This window comes from Pseudophryne corroboree, chromosome 4 (assembly GCF_028390025.1).
Source record: "Pseudophryne corroboree isolate aPseCor3 chromosome 4, aPseCor3.hap2, whole genome shotgun sequence".
NCBI classification, from domain to species: domain Eukaryota; kingdom Metazoa; phylum Chordata; class Amphibia; order Anura; family Myobatrachidae; genus Pseudophryne; species Pseudophryne corroboree.
Window position 1 is genome coordinate 707,759,554 of NC_086447.1, and position 15,144 is coordinate 707,774,697.

Genomic DNA, 15,144 nt, shown 5'->3' on the forward strand with positions numbered 1-15,144 from the left:
GACTCCAAAATAAGGTATTCTGGTTTATTGTACTAATACATACCTCCCAACTGTTCCTGATTATCATGGGAGAATCCCATTTTTGGGGGACTGTCCTGATGTCCCACTCACAGGCCGCAGTTTCCTTCAGTGGGGGGGGGGGGGGGGGTCAGTTGGGAGGCTCCTGTCACTCACTGCTCTGCTTAGTAGAGCAGCAGTGAATAGACTCTACTCACGGGGGACTGGAGGCATGCCAGCAGCTCACAGATCCATGCCCCTTTCCGTGACAAAAATGGGGACATGGATCACCCTTGCAGCACTCCCGCAAAGTCATCCTCTCTTTCACATAGGCCACAACCCCTTATGGGGCACGCAGAGCTTCACTGCATGAGGGTGTCCCTATTTTCATCGTCAAGATGCTGGAATATATGCTAATAACACATGATATGTGCAACACTCTAAACTTGCATCTGCTGTCTTTACAACTTACTGTATGGTTGTGTGGAGAACATGTATCAGGATCTCATTATTTGCCTCTTTTTTTTGCGCTCTATGCAGCACCTCTTTTGAACATGATATAAAAAAGAATAAGTACAATTTGTGGCTGGAAAATAAAAATAAAGCTGTAGAATAAAGTAATACTGTACTGAAGGAGAACTTAAGACTCTTTCTGTTAGTCTTTGGGCATTCCGAATGCAACTGTGTATAAAAGCTCTATGCAATGTGAAATAAATATGTCTTATTACATTTGTATGCTCATACCAAAATTTTTCTAAACAAACCACTTTAATTTTCAAACAAATATTTTTCTGACACATAGAACAACAAGGTCTAAATGTCATGAAATTCACAGTGGGAGATTCACTCATCATTTATTGTGAATACAATTCTGATTTAAACATTGGTTTTAAAATCAGGTGATACTGTAGCTATGTTATTGTGGAAATATTCCCTATTCATATGCAATATTCCAATGTGATGTATCTGTCACCTTTATTTTATGTTTTGCTGTATATGATATTACAAATAATTGATAGGAATAAAACCAACCAACTGATCTTATATTAATAGTGATTATATTAAGTTGTGTATAGTACTATATTACCAAATAATTTGCTAAACTTCGAAATAAGGTATCACTGGTTTATTGTACTAATCTACAAGTGTGCAGGTGCAATAGGTAAACATCTTGACCTGTGCAGTGTGTAATTTTGTTTGCTGTGCTTAGCGGAGCCTCCATATCTGTGATAGCTTTCCATTAATCTTTGTCACACAGCCTAAACCCAAACCAAATTAATCTGTGTGATAGATATACTTTTTTTTTTTTTTTAAACTAATGGAACCCAGAGGCTATATAACAGGTATGGAGTACCTGCTGAATTCCCATGTAGTAATTGATTTTCCTTAATGCATTGTAAGAATAAATGTCAATTCCGAAAAGATTACTGTTTTTTTTACAGAATCTATGATATTATTTGCGCAACCATATATTTCTGTATTATATGTGCTTCTATGTAAAAAATAGTCTAAAAATATCCAATTAGTGCTACAGTGAGAAACCGATAAGATATCCACTGAATGGAAGAAGAAAAAAAAATAGTATTTAAAAATGATATTAATTTTTTAGAAATAAAGCCTATGCACACAAAGCTTCATACATACTTAGGGGTAAATTTACTAAGGTGGGAGGTTTTTTTTACAAGTGGTGATATTGCTCAGATTCAACTCAACATTTATCTAGCTGCTTCTAGAAGATAAAAGATAGAATCTGATTGGTTACTATGGGCAACATCACCAGTTCCAAAAAAACTCCCACCTAAGTAAATTTACTCCTTAGGTTCATTCAATTGAAAGCATTTTTTTCTCTGTGTGGCTCACAAAATTTCAGGCAACTGAGGGTTTTTTTTGGTATTCAATGAGTCATCAGAATTTTAGCTGTTTCTATAGATATTATACCGCTTTTTTTCTTGCAGTTTCAGGACAGGTGCAAATTTAGAAAAATGTTTTTAAAGTGCCCTGAAATTATCCCAAAATCACCTTTTTCATATTTTTAATGCAGCCCAAATTTAAATAAACTATTTAAACAATATATACTGTATAACATTTTTAAAGCTTCAAATATGTTTCTTTGAAACATTTATACAGTTATACAATATTTATATGTTTGTTGGGGTAAAGGTTAATTGCACTTATTTTCTTTTTATTTCTCACAGGTTTTTGTAGAAAAAAAGTTTGTGGCCTTTTTTTTAAACATAGAAACATAGAATTTGATGGCAGATGAGAATCACTTGGCCCATCTAGTCTGCCCCTTTTTTAGCCATATTGCTACCTCAAACCCTATTTGATCCTTATTTCTTTGACTATCTTTGACTATCTTTGACTATCACCTACCCCCTGTGTCGCCTCTCAGCACACTATCACCTACCCCTTGTGTCATCTCTCAGCACACCTTCATTCAATTTTTGCACAGTACGCATGCAGAGTCCCCTTTTTACACAGTGCCAGATACACAATTGCCCCACAATGCCAGATACACAGTGCCCCACAGTGCCAGATACACAGTTCCCCACAGTGTCAGATCCACAGTGACAGATACAATGCCCCACAGTGCCAGATACATATTGCCCCATAGTGCCAGATACAATGCCCCACAGTGCCAGATATACATTGCCCCACAGTGCCAGATACATATTGCCCCACAGTGTCAGATCCAGTGACAAATACAAAGCCCCACAGTGCCAGTTACAATGCCCCACAGTGCCAGATACAATGCCCCACAGTGCCAGTTACAATGCCCCACAGTGCCAGTTACAATGCCCCACAGTGCAAGACACAATGCCCACAGTGCCAGACACAATGCCCCACAGTGCCAGATACAATGCCCCACAGTGCCAGACCAGTTACATGTCCCACAGTACCAGATACAATGCCCCACAGTGCCAGTTACAATGCCCCACAGTGCCAGATACAATGCCCCACAGTGCCAGTTACAATGCCCCACAGTGCCAGTTACAATGCCCCACAGTGCCAGTTACATGCCCCACAGTGCTAGATACAATGCACCACAGTGCCAGTTACAATGCCCCACAGTGCCACATATACAATGCCCCACAGTGCCACAGATACAATGCCCCACAGTGCCAGATACAAGACCCCCCCGCTTACTTCAGTCAGGATCCCGTCAGTCACCGCTGCCTTCTGCTATGTGAGGGGAGGAGAGCGCTCCAGGTCTCCAGCGGCAGCTATCTTAAATGTGGCGCCGATTCGTTTTAGCCAATCAGAGCTCGCGGACCGGCAGCCAATCAGAAGCCGGTCCACAAGCTCTGATTGGCCAACGCCGCCGGAGACCAGACAGACACGCAGCGGCAGTGAGCACATTGAGGGGCAGGAGAGCCGCTGTGCTCTCCTCCCCTCACATTGCAGCAGGACGGGGGCGGGTGGGCATGATGCCCTGGCCACCGGCAGTGCCCCCCTCTGCTGCGCCTGCTGAGGCGCCCAGGACACGTGCCCCACTCGCCCTACCTTAGTTACGCCTCTGCTCTGCTTGCAACATTTCCCTCTTATGAATGCACTCCATTTATTACAACTCTCTTGGCCTAATTCAGACCTGATCGCTAGACTGCTAAAATTGATGTCCTGTGATAAGATAGTCGCCGCCCAAGGGGAGTGTATATTCACCTGAAAGTGTGTGATCGCATGTGTATGTGTATCCCTCAGTCAGCTGACAGCTTCAAATTAGTTCGCACCTCACTCTCCAGTTAATGGTTTGTCCCAGTGTGTGCAGTCTATGCGCAGCCCAGGACTTACTCCTACAGTGCAATCAGAATGGGCTGATTGGGGCCGGAGCCGACATCACACATCCTCCCTGAAAATGCTTGGGAAAGCCTGCTTTTTTCCTGAGACTCCCAGAAAATGATCAGTTACCCACAAACGGCTTCCTCCTGTCAATCAGCATGCAAATTACTGTGTGATTAGAATTTTCACACCAGCCTGTCACAGACCAGCGATGCCTGTTGTTTGCCAACGCACATGCGCATTGTGGTGCATACGCATGCCCACTGTGCGAATTTGTTAGCAATTGGGCAAAACCATGTGCACTGCAGGTGTGGCAGATATAACATTTGAAGAGAGAGTTAGATTTGGGTGGGTTATTTTGTTTCTGTGCAGGGTAAATACTGGCTGCTTTATTTTTACACTGCAATTTAGATCTCCGTTTGAACACACCCCACCCAAATCTAACTCTCTCTGCACATGTTATATCTGCCCCCCCTGCAGTGCACATGGGGGGTCATTCCGAGTTGTTCGCTCGTTATTTTTCTCTCGCAACGGAGCGATTAGTCGCTAATGCGCATGCGCAATGTCCGCAGTGCGACTGCGCCAAGTAAATTTGCTATGCAGTTAGGAATTTTACTCATGGCATTACAAGGTTTTTTCTTCGTTCTGGTGATCATAATGTGATTGACAGGAAGTGGGTGTTTCTGAACGGAAACTGGCCGTTTTATGGGAGTGTGTGGAAAAACGCTACCGTTTCTGGGAAAAACGCGGGAGTGGCTGGAGAAACGGAGGAGTGTCTGGGCGAACGCTGGGTGTGTTTGTGACGTCAAACCAGGAACGACAAGCACTGAACTGATCGCACTGGCAGAGTAAGTCTCGAGCTACTCAGAAATTGCACAGAGAAGTCTTTTTCGCAATATTGCAAATCTTTCGTTCGCAATTTTGATAAGCTAAGATTCATTCCCAGTAGGCGGCGGCTTAGCGTGTGCAAAGCTGCTAAAAGCAGCTTGCGAGCGAACAACTCGGAATGACCCCCATGGTTTTGCCCAACTGCTAACAAATTTGCTGCTGCGATCAACTCTGAATTAGGCCCAGTCTGCAATGTGGGACAGTGTCAAAAGTTTTACTAAAATCTAGATAAACTACGTCTATGGCCCCCTTGATCTACTATTTGTGTCACCAAGTCAAAAAAGTCAAGATTGGTTTGACCTGAGCTCCATTCGGTTTGGCATACTGTAAGTTGCTATATTTGGATTTTTCTAATTGGACAGCGTGAGAATCGGGAGATACTGGTAACTGAAAAATAGCTGTTAATTTTTGCAACAAAAACATTGTGTTCAAGTGGACATGCCCCTTAACCACTTGCCTGGCATGGTCGCATCAGATGCGACCATGCTGGCAAGTACTCTATCTGACCTGGTCGCACAGGATGCGACCAGTCAGATAGAGAGTGTTAGTAGCGGCAGGGAAGAGAAACTTCCTCCGCTGCTGCTGTCAGAGGGACCGGAAGGTCCCTCCGCCTCCCTGAACTCTCCCCCTGTGTCTGCCGTGCTGCCGATCACTGCCGATTGGTCAGCACGGCAGGATCCCCCCCTCCAGCAGCTGCAGACAATGGCAGCCGCTGGGGAGAGTAATACCGCATTCAGATCGCAAATGCCGGATCCCACCCGGTAAAAGAAACGTGTCCTTACCGGGTGGGATCCGGCATTTGCTCCCCTCTGCTGGCTTTCCGACCCGGCAATATACCGGGTCGGTTGCCATAGCAGCGGTGGGGCGCAGCAGCAGCAGGGGCGGGGGTGGAGGCGGCGCTGGGAGATGAGCTCATCTCCTGCGCCGCCTCTCCCTATGCTGTGAATGGGAACAGTGTTGCATCGACGCGGCTCCCATTCACACTGCACCTGACCCGGTATTCAACCCGGGTATAATCCTTCTTTTATACCGGGTTAAATTACCGGGTCAGGCGACCCGCTAATTCTGGCAGAGTGCTTTCACATCGCACACTGACCCGTGTCGACACGGCAATATGCCGTGTCGATACCGGGTTATTTGTGCGATGTGAAAGGGGTATAAATGAGCCCTCCCGAGCCACCACCTGACCCCCCCTGCATACCTGCAGGCTGTCCCAGCTTTCAAATTGAAAGTCGCGATAGTCACGATGTTCCAATGGTAGCGATGTTCCCAATCGATGTTTCAATGTTTGAAAAAATATTTACTTTTTTTTTTTTTTTACTAAAATCATTTGGGATAATGTTAAAGTCATGTTCTTCACCTAATTCACTCGTAAAAAAAACGACAATTTTGGATCAGTTTTCATCGAAATAAATCGTCAGTTAAGTGGTTAAAGGCTTACTACAAAATCCCTACTCTAAATATTGTATAATATGATGAGAGAAAAAGAATTAACATCTCTAGACTCTTATACTGAGAAACAGTAAATTCAATGTAATATTTTAATAGCATCTTATTTACAACGACAGATGTATTGCCTCTATGAAGAAAGCAGTTAGCCAGTCACAAGCATTCATATATTTTGAAGTCAGTGGATCTCAAAGATATAATAAGATTTAACAATAAAGAAAGGAGAATAGTGCTAAGAGTACATACAGTATATACCACAATAGGTATGCATACCCATTGTGGTACAGTATATAAATAACCTTAGCACTGTTCTCCTTTCTTTATTGTTACATTTGCCTGTTTTATTAGGAAATTAGCACTCTCCTTTGAACAGCAGCTTCAGGCAGCTCAAGTGTCCTCTTGTTGTTTTCTTGTATCTATTTAGATTTAAATGCAAACAAAGCATTCTAGGATAAATTTGATGAAGAATTAAGTAAGTATGACAACATAAATATACAGTATGTAATTTATTAGGCACAATTAGTGAGATATTATCCTGTTAATGATACATGGATGAGACACATTATCATGACCACCAGCTAATAGCCAGAGTAACCGCTTCAGAGCCACATACGCAGCATGGTTTGATGAAATGGTATTTTAGAGACACGCGTGGTAGCCCCCAGGTTCATTTTGACAGTTAGCTGCTGCACTGTAACATGTCGGTCGGCCGTCACACACCTTCGTAGCCGACGTTCACTCTCACATCAATGGCACGTGGCGCTCCTCAGTTTCCACATTGTTTATTCACAATGGTGCCATTTGTCCAGTCATGATACACCTTCACCACAGCAGCACACAAACAGTTCACAGACTGCACTGTCTCAGAAATACGGCCACCCTTTGCCCAAAAAGCTGTTAATCATCCCTTTTTGCAACTTGGATAAATTGCCCCTTTTACCCATGACAGCAACGAGTGATGTGTGTGCAGATGGTTTATCGTATATATCCACCAAGCCAGCGCATGACATGATGTACTTCATGGGCTATGCACTGGCAACGTCAAACATACAAGGTGGTCATAATAATGTGACTCGACAGTGTACAATAAATAATTTTAATGTTCCGGTATCCATGTTAATATTTATTATTTAAAAAATATAGATTCAAAATCTCTACAAAAAGTGAAAAAAATTACTCATATTATATGTCCCTTTTCCAAACAAAATAGTTTGATCTATTTGGATGTAATGGGTCGGATTTACACTAGAGAAGGAAACTAGGACTGAGAGGTTTTTTGAGATGTGGGAAAGCTTCATAGTGACCCGGTCAAACCCCATAATACAGCACCTCCTGTTATCTCTTGCGCATGATAGAAGGTGATCTTCCTATTACTGTGTGATCTTGGTGGCGAGAGGCAAGCAAGTTTGATACTGAATTATTGTTTATTGCACTTGTTTTTATGGGCCTGACACTGCCAATTTTCTGAAACATTCTTTTATTGTACATTATGTTCTTTTTGCTCATTGTTCCTGCATGGGTCTTCAACCTGCGGACCTAAAGCTGCTTTGTAACTACACATCCCAGCATACCCTGCCACAGTTTTGCTATTAAGGCACACTAAAACTGAGGCAGGGAATGCTGGGATGTGTAGTTCCACAGCAGCTGGAGGGCATCAGATTGAAGACCCATACAAAGCTTTTGGTTATAGTTGAGCATGTTCTTTTAAGCTATGTATGATTATTCATCCGCCTATTTTTCATTATCTGGTCACTTGACTATTGTGTATCCTTCTCTGCATTATAATACATAACTTGAGCAGATTGGGCCATATTGGAAATGTATATTCTTATGTATATTGCCTTGTTGAGAGTCTAGCATCTTTGACTGTATCACTCATTGCTTCAATGAAAATATTATAAATATGATAATAGATGCTTATAAATAAGCTATATAATATGGCAAATGGTCTTTGCTGACATTGGAAAATAATTAATATTACCAAAACCAACTGATTTTGTATTTAATGTTGACAATGAAGTTGTGTCATACTTGCCAACCCTCCTGAAAATCAGGTGATGCTCCCAGCCCCTCAGAATGAAGATACCCTGCTTTCCCTGCTAGCCCCCCACAGCATCCCTCCTCCCCCCCCCCCCCCCCTCAGCTGCCTACAACAGATTACAAGTGGGCGGTCCAAGGGAGACCTGATGACGGGATTGGCTCTTAATTGCATCTTTGTAGCCCCACGACCACTACAGTGCCTGCTTTTTCTGACACTGTATAGCAGGGGAACATATGATGATCTCTCTGCAGTATGTAATTTTGTTTGTTGTGCATAGCAGAGCCTCCACATCTGCGATAGCTTTTTATTAATCTTCATCACATTATCAAATCATATAACATTGTCTAAAAATATCTCCTTGGTGCTTAAGCGAAACACTGATAGGATGTCCACTTACTGGAAAGAAATGGAATATTTCTAAATTAAACTCGCTTTATAAAAATAAAGCTTATGCACAAAAGCTTCATACACACTTAAAGGCTTACAGCAGAATCCCCACTCTAAAGATAATATGATGAGAAAAAAAAAGAATGAAAATCTCTTTTAGTGGAAAATGGTAAAAACAATGCCATACTTTAAAATATAAGCACCAAGATTGGAATAACATCAAGATTACTAAAGCTCTAGGAACAAAGGATATAATCTGTGTATGCTAATTTCTGATTGCTTTACTGCCATCTCTAATTTTTTAGGTTTTATATGAGCAGTCTTTCACTTCTTTGTGTCTGTATGTGCATGTATTTCACTTTTGTGTATAAAACAATAGAATTTCATACATATTTCTCAATGTAGGCTTTTTTAGGTTTGCTTTTCTATAATACAGTATGTCATTTTGATAGCCTAAATGATAACCAGGATGGTTTTGGGATCCTGGCGCGTGGGATTCCAAATGTCAGATTCTGACCGAATACCAATATACCATGTAAATGACAAGATCACAATTAATATAATTTATAAGCAGCATACACTGTACATTTGAACACAAAAGCTATTTGTGACATGTTTTGTAATTTTTGTTTATACCGCTGCTTTAGACTTGTGTGAATGTGACATCTTCATTCTATATTTCATAACTCCTTCCTAATATGCACTTTAGAGTTTTCTAATAGCTGCCTTGTCTTCTTCTCTCAAAGTGCACTCACAAAGACAACAAAGGCAGACATTTGCAAAGTGTCTTAACTGCAGGGTTAAGGGGCATATTTATCACCATCCACAATTTAAATGAGGATGTGATTACATTTTGCCTAATTTACCATTTACCATAAGACTCTTGCTGGGAGATGGGCTCATCACCCAGTCCATCCTGGTGAAGAGCTGGAAGCAGAGTGACAACTATCATAGTTATTCCATGTTTGGATCCAGTGCACGTACTGTGCATGCATGCCATCAGTTGGCGCATGTGTCAGTGAAGGTACACGGAAAGGGATCCAGTGAAACCCTCTCTGAAAAAATCCCCAATGCAGCAACCCATAGCCTACTATAGGCAAATGCCATCTTCAAATTCCCATATGGGAGCTTGGCCATCCGAATACTTAGCTGCCTCATAAAAAACTATTGAGTATGCTTTGTGTTTTGAAATGGAGAGACCATGACATCTATCAGAAATATCTGCTGCGGTTCCTTCATAGTGAATCCCAGGGTTCCCTAATACTTGTGAGTAGCCCTCCAAAAATGTGTGTTTTCAGGAGATATCCTGCAAACATTAATTGCTATATGGGCCCTTTAGTATCTTGCATTTTGGAGGTTGAAAATTATAGCCAAACTGCATGGTAAAGCATCCGGCTCAGCCACTTCCAATCTCTATATGTCTATTGCTACTTAGCATTGAATATGCACACATGAATAAGAGCATATGGAGTTAATTAAATAAGGACATAACAGGATATTAATCATTGTTTTTTTTATAACATTTACTGGCATTCGTAATATGCCATAATATTTTTCCATCCACACCTGCATTCATGCAATTCTGCATGAGAGAGTTGTCTAGGCCATTCACTGTTAACTAGACTTCATCAGTTTTCTCATTGCCTTTATTTGTTAAGAGCTAAAATGCATATTCCTTGACAAAGTGAGCCATCAAAAAACGCGTTGGTAGGTGGGACCGGAAGCGCGTCATATCGGAAGTGGAGTAACCTCTACTTCTAGCTGCATGAAGAACGCTGGCCGGGGAAGAATACCGCAAGAAGAGAGACCAGCGCTGAAAGGGAAGGAAGGTAGGCCAGGGACAGGCAGATAGGGACACCACCTCCCGCCCGTACAGCAAGAGCGACTTAAACGAGATCTGCAGACCACCGCAGCACCGGACCACAAACCTACAAATATCTCTGAAAATAGCCTAAACATTTTTACTAACCCTTTATTTCAGCATTGCAACTTCACGTTCATATAACACATAGCGCTCCAATACCTAAACTGCATAATCTATTGTAGTTATATATGTGAGTTTGCATATGCTGTAGGTGTGATATGTTGTCTGTTCAATGCACTTGGGGCCTCATTCAGATGCGGTCACAATGCTGATTTGTACACAATAGAGCGATTATTCCCCAACTGTGCATGCTTTGTGGGATCGCACTGTGCATGTGCCAAGGTCATTTTGCAATGCTGCTCACAGTAAGGAATTATTTGTAAAGTAATTGACAGGAAGGGACCATTTGGGGGAGATAATGGGGAGTGGTGGCAAAAATGCAGGCATGACGCAACCATTTTTGGAGTATACCTATGTGTCATTACCTCGGAGGAAATGGCCAGTTTACTTAGTGCTGGGTGTCCTCAGGTTTCCTCACTACCAATTGTTTCATGAGTGAGACATTACAGCACTATCTTCCAGATTGCATTGTACATTTACCAGCTTCAATTGGGACTTTGCTGATGCATCAGCACTATTACAGCACTTAGCAGCTCTGACCCACCTGCTAATAACTTAACAATCCAATGCTGATACCATTGCCACAGCACCGCTCTGTAGCACAGACAGAGCATCCTCACATCTGGCACCACCTTCCACTTAGCGTGCCTGTAAACACATTGGGTGGAATGCATCAAGATTTTGCATGTGATGCATCCCGCCACTCACCACATGCATATCGGTATTTATTAGCATGAAGAAATTCACAAAGGACAGCTCTTGCGGTAAGAGCTGTCCACTGCAATGATAGGACTTCCGGGTTTACGACCCGACATCTTATCTGCACATGTGTTGAATGATGCATGCACCATGGGGGGTGCTGGGATGGATCCAAATGGATCCCTTTCAGTGGGGAATTGCAAAGGGAAGCCCACAGGCTTCTATTGGACAACACCAACTAAAGATGGCATTGCCCACCTCATCCAAGCCCTGGAATCTATCGAAAATGCAATTTTCAGAGGTTTGGCCACATTTATAAGCTTCTTGCATCCCGCCCATGGAGTGATACAGCAGGTCTGCTACACTGCTCACAACAAGTCCTTTCCAATAAGAGCTCTGGATATATTTCCAACACAGAAGTTCATGCACTCAGGATGTTGTTAACCCCCAGCAGAAGCTTTCATAGAGGGGCCAAGCTCCCGGTGTTCTGACTTACAGTGATATATCATTCTGGTTGGATTTCTTGGGTCAGGAAGACTGTGTCATTGCTATTATATTTATTTACAAAGTATATAAATGTAATTGCCCATCATCTCATTTATCATGCAGAATATTTATGCAACTGCTGAACTCACATTGCATGCAGCCATCTGGGGATCACTAAAGACAATTATTACATTCATGGTCTGCAATCACCATAGGCAACACTCAAAAGTAACATTGTTAAGACAATGCAACTGGATGCTTTCACAAGCTATGTTTTATTGATTTTTTTTTTTACTAAGCTTGCGTTCAATCTCTAGTTATTCAATTACATTGTTGCCACATATGTTTTCACTGTATACATTAGTGTTATCAAGTTTATTCCTGCTGACAGAGCAGCGATACGTACGTGGTTGCTCTAGGTTTCCATCTATTATTATATTGTTCCAATTGTGTTTGTTATTTTTATTTTTAAAATTTGAAAAAAAAAATTATTGAAAAGATGAGATACATTACAGAAATTTTAAGCAGCAGCCCGCAATAGGATTCCTAGTATAATAACAGAATTTCCGGAGAATGCAGCATTTGAGAAACCAATGTCTGACACAGAAAAATCCTGAAAACATATTATCCAATTAACTATTAAACAGTCTCATCGTATTTTTAGAGTAATGATAGAGTGTGAACTAAGAAGAAAGGAAAAGAAGGGATAGAGATAGAGGTTAAAGGAAGTAGCGGATAATGGGAGAATAGGAAAAGAAGAGATAAGAGGGGAGGAGAACACCTCGACTGGTCAAATCTCCGGGTAACAAGCTAGAGATCACTATATTGGCGCGTATATCGTTAGCGTGTATAAGAAACCAAAGGCCGCTCAATTAAAGGGTGGGTTTTTTTTTTTAAAAGGAGGTCCACGGCTCCCAGATTTGAAGAAAGCTTGTAGAGGAACCCTTTAGAATGCTAGTAATATGTTCCATAGAATGAACATGCCAGATTTTCCCTATAATTTCCCCCATGGTGGGAACCACCAAAGATTTCCAGGCTGAGACTATGACACATCTAGCAACCAGGACTATATGGGTAAATAATTTATTTTGATATCGAGAAGCTTCAGGTAGAGACACAGCAAGGAGAAAATATTTGGGGCATAAAGGGATCTGAATACCTAAAAGTGAGTTGATGAAAGACCCTATGTCTTTCCATATAGAAGATAGTTTTGGGCAACCCCACCAAATATGTACAAAACATACCTTCCGATGCTTTGCATCTCCAACATAAGGGAGAAAGCTCGGGGTGCATTTTGTTGAGACGAGTGGGAACATAATACCATCTATAAAAAAGCTTATACACATTCTCTTTCACTCGTACACAGATGTAGCTTGACGTTAGGTTCGAGTAAATATCAGACCATTCATCGTTATCTAGTGTTTCTCCTAAATCTGATTCCCATGCTATTTCATGAGGAGTTCTGTCCATCTGTGAGGGGAGCACAAGAGACGCACATGTAGTAGAAATTAGCCCTTTGGTCAAATCCTTGTGGATTGCAAGATCTTCTAAAGTAGTAAGGGATCTAAGTTGCAACAATAGCATCGAGTGAAAGTGTCAGATTTAAAAATATTGGAAGAAAAATTTATGACGGATCGAGAATTTGGATTGGATATCTAGAAAAGTAGGGAACAACAAGTCTGTCGTAAAGTCGTTCAGCAACCTTATACCTCCCTCTCGCCAGAGTGTGAAGGCAGTTGGTTGACAACCTGGATTAAAAGCGGGGTTATCAAACAATTAGGGGGCTAGGGTATTGGCAATTAGCCAAATCCCAAATGTCTAAGGAGTGGGATATCACTGGATGAAGTTGGACAGTTCGGGGTCGAGCTAACCTAGGAAGCCACAGTAAAGAGGAAATATAATGCAATTTAAGAGCGTCAGTTTCTATCGAGACCCAAACCCTATAATTTGTGGGACTATTCCATTGAATACATTGTGCTAATCTGGTAGCTAAATAATAAGATTTAAAGTTTGGGACCCAAAGGCCACCTTCTGAGGTGTGTTTTTGTATTATTGTACGTCTCACTCTGGGTCTCTTCTTGGACCAGATAAATCGTGAAGTGATATGCTGGAGGTGCTTGAAAACATAGGGGGGCAGTCGAGTTGGGAGTGTTTGGAATAAGTATAGAAGTCTTGGTAATAGGTTCATTTTAACGCCGTTGATACGGCCAATCAAAGATATATAGCAACTCCCCCAGTTTTCAAGATCCTTCTGAAATTGTTCAGGTAGTTTCCTCAATTTCCTAGAAAGAATGGGGCAAAGAGTATAGGGGGTTGCAGATTGTGAGTAGAACATCGTCTGCGTAGAGTGCGATTTTGTGTTCAAGAGAGCCTACTTTCACCCTTTTTATATGCGGATTAGCACGTATCCACGCTGCCAGTGGTTCTATAGAGAGGGCAATTATAAGAGGGGACAGAGGGCAACCCTGTCGAGTCCCATTGGAAATCGAGAAGGATGGTGACATCATCCTGTTGGCAAGAACAACTGCCCTAGGATTATCATAGAAGACAGATACTCCTTAAAAGAAGCGCCCCGTGAGACCCACACATTGAAGTGTTTGAAACATGAAAGGCCATTGGATTCGATCGAACGCCATTTTGGTGTCTAGTCCTAGGACCAGAGTTGGAATTTTGTCTGTGTATTTCATGTATCAGGTCAATTGTCATGAGCTTGTTGTCAAGCGCTTGCCATCCAGGTATAAAACCAACCTGGTCGGGATGGATCAGTTCAGGAAGGAGGGGGCCCAGCCTATTCGCCAATATCTTTGCATAGATTTTAATGTCAACATTCAACAATGAGATGACTAAGTCCCAGTCCCAGTCGGGTTTTGGTATAACAACTAAACTTGCCAAGGAGGTCATAACATCAAGAGATGCACCGTTGAGTAGATCATTAAAGAAAGTTTATAGAAAGGGAGTAAGAACAGTAGCACATTTTTTATAATATTGAGGAGTGAATCCATCTGGGCCTGGAGCCACAGATGTTTTGAGTCCCTTGATAGTAGGTAACACCTCTGCCTCTGTGATGTCAGCATTCAGTTCTAATAGTTGTTGATCAGAAATACGAGGAAGTAAAGTATCAGGAAAAAAAGGTTGAAAAGTCTGGAGTAACTTGAGGTTCTTGATGGGATAATGGATTAGCTATAGAGCTTGTAATAGGCCTGAAATTCCAAGACTTTTTCCTCTGGATCGTAGGTAGTAGTCCCTGAGGGTTAAGATTTGATTTTGTTAATATGACCTGAAGACTTTTTTTGCCTTAATTTATTTGCCAGAACGGAGTCCGCTTTGTCTGCTTTATCATAATACTTCTGCTGAAGCCGTATTAGAATAAAGGCCGACTTAACAAGATAGTGTTGAGTCTGCCTCTAAGAGTATTTATCTGGGAGAGCAAGGTGGG

General features: G+C 41.8%; 1 protein-coding gene across 1 annotated transcript in view; it reads right to left on the minus strand.

The window, feature by feature from the left end:
• Positions 1 to 15,144, minus strand: part of LOC134910984 (proton-coupled folate transporter-like) — a 668,553-nt gene that overhangs the window by 88,788 nt on the left and 564,621 nt on the right. The window lies entirely within an intron of this gene.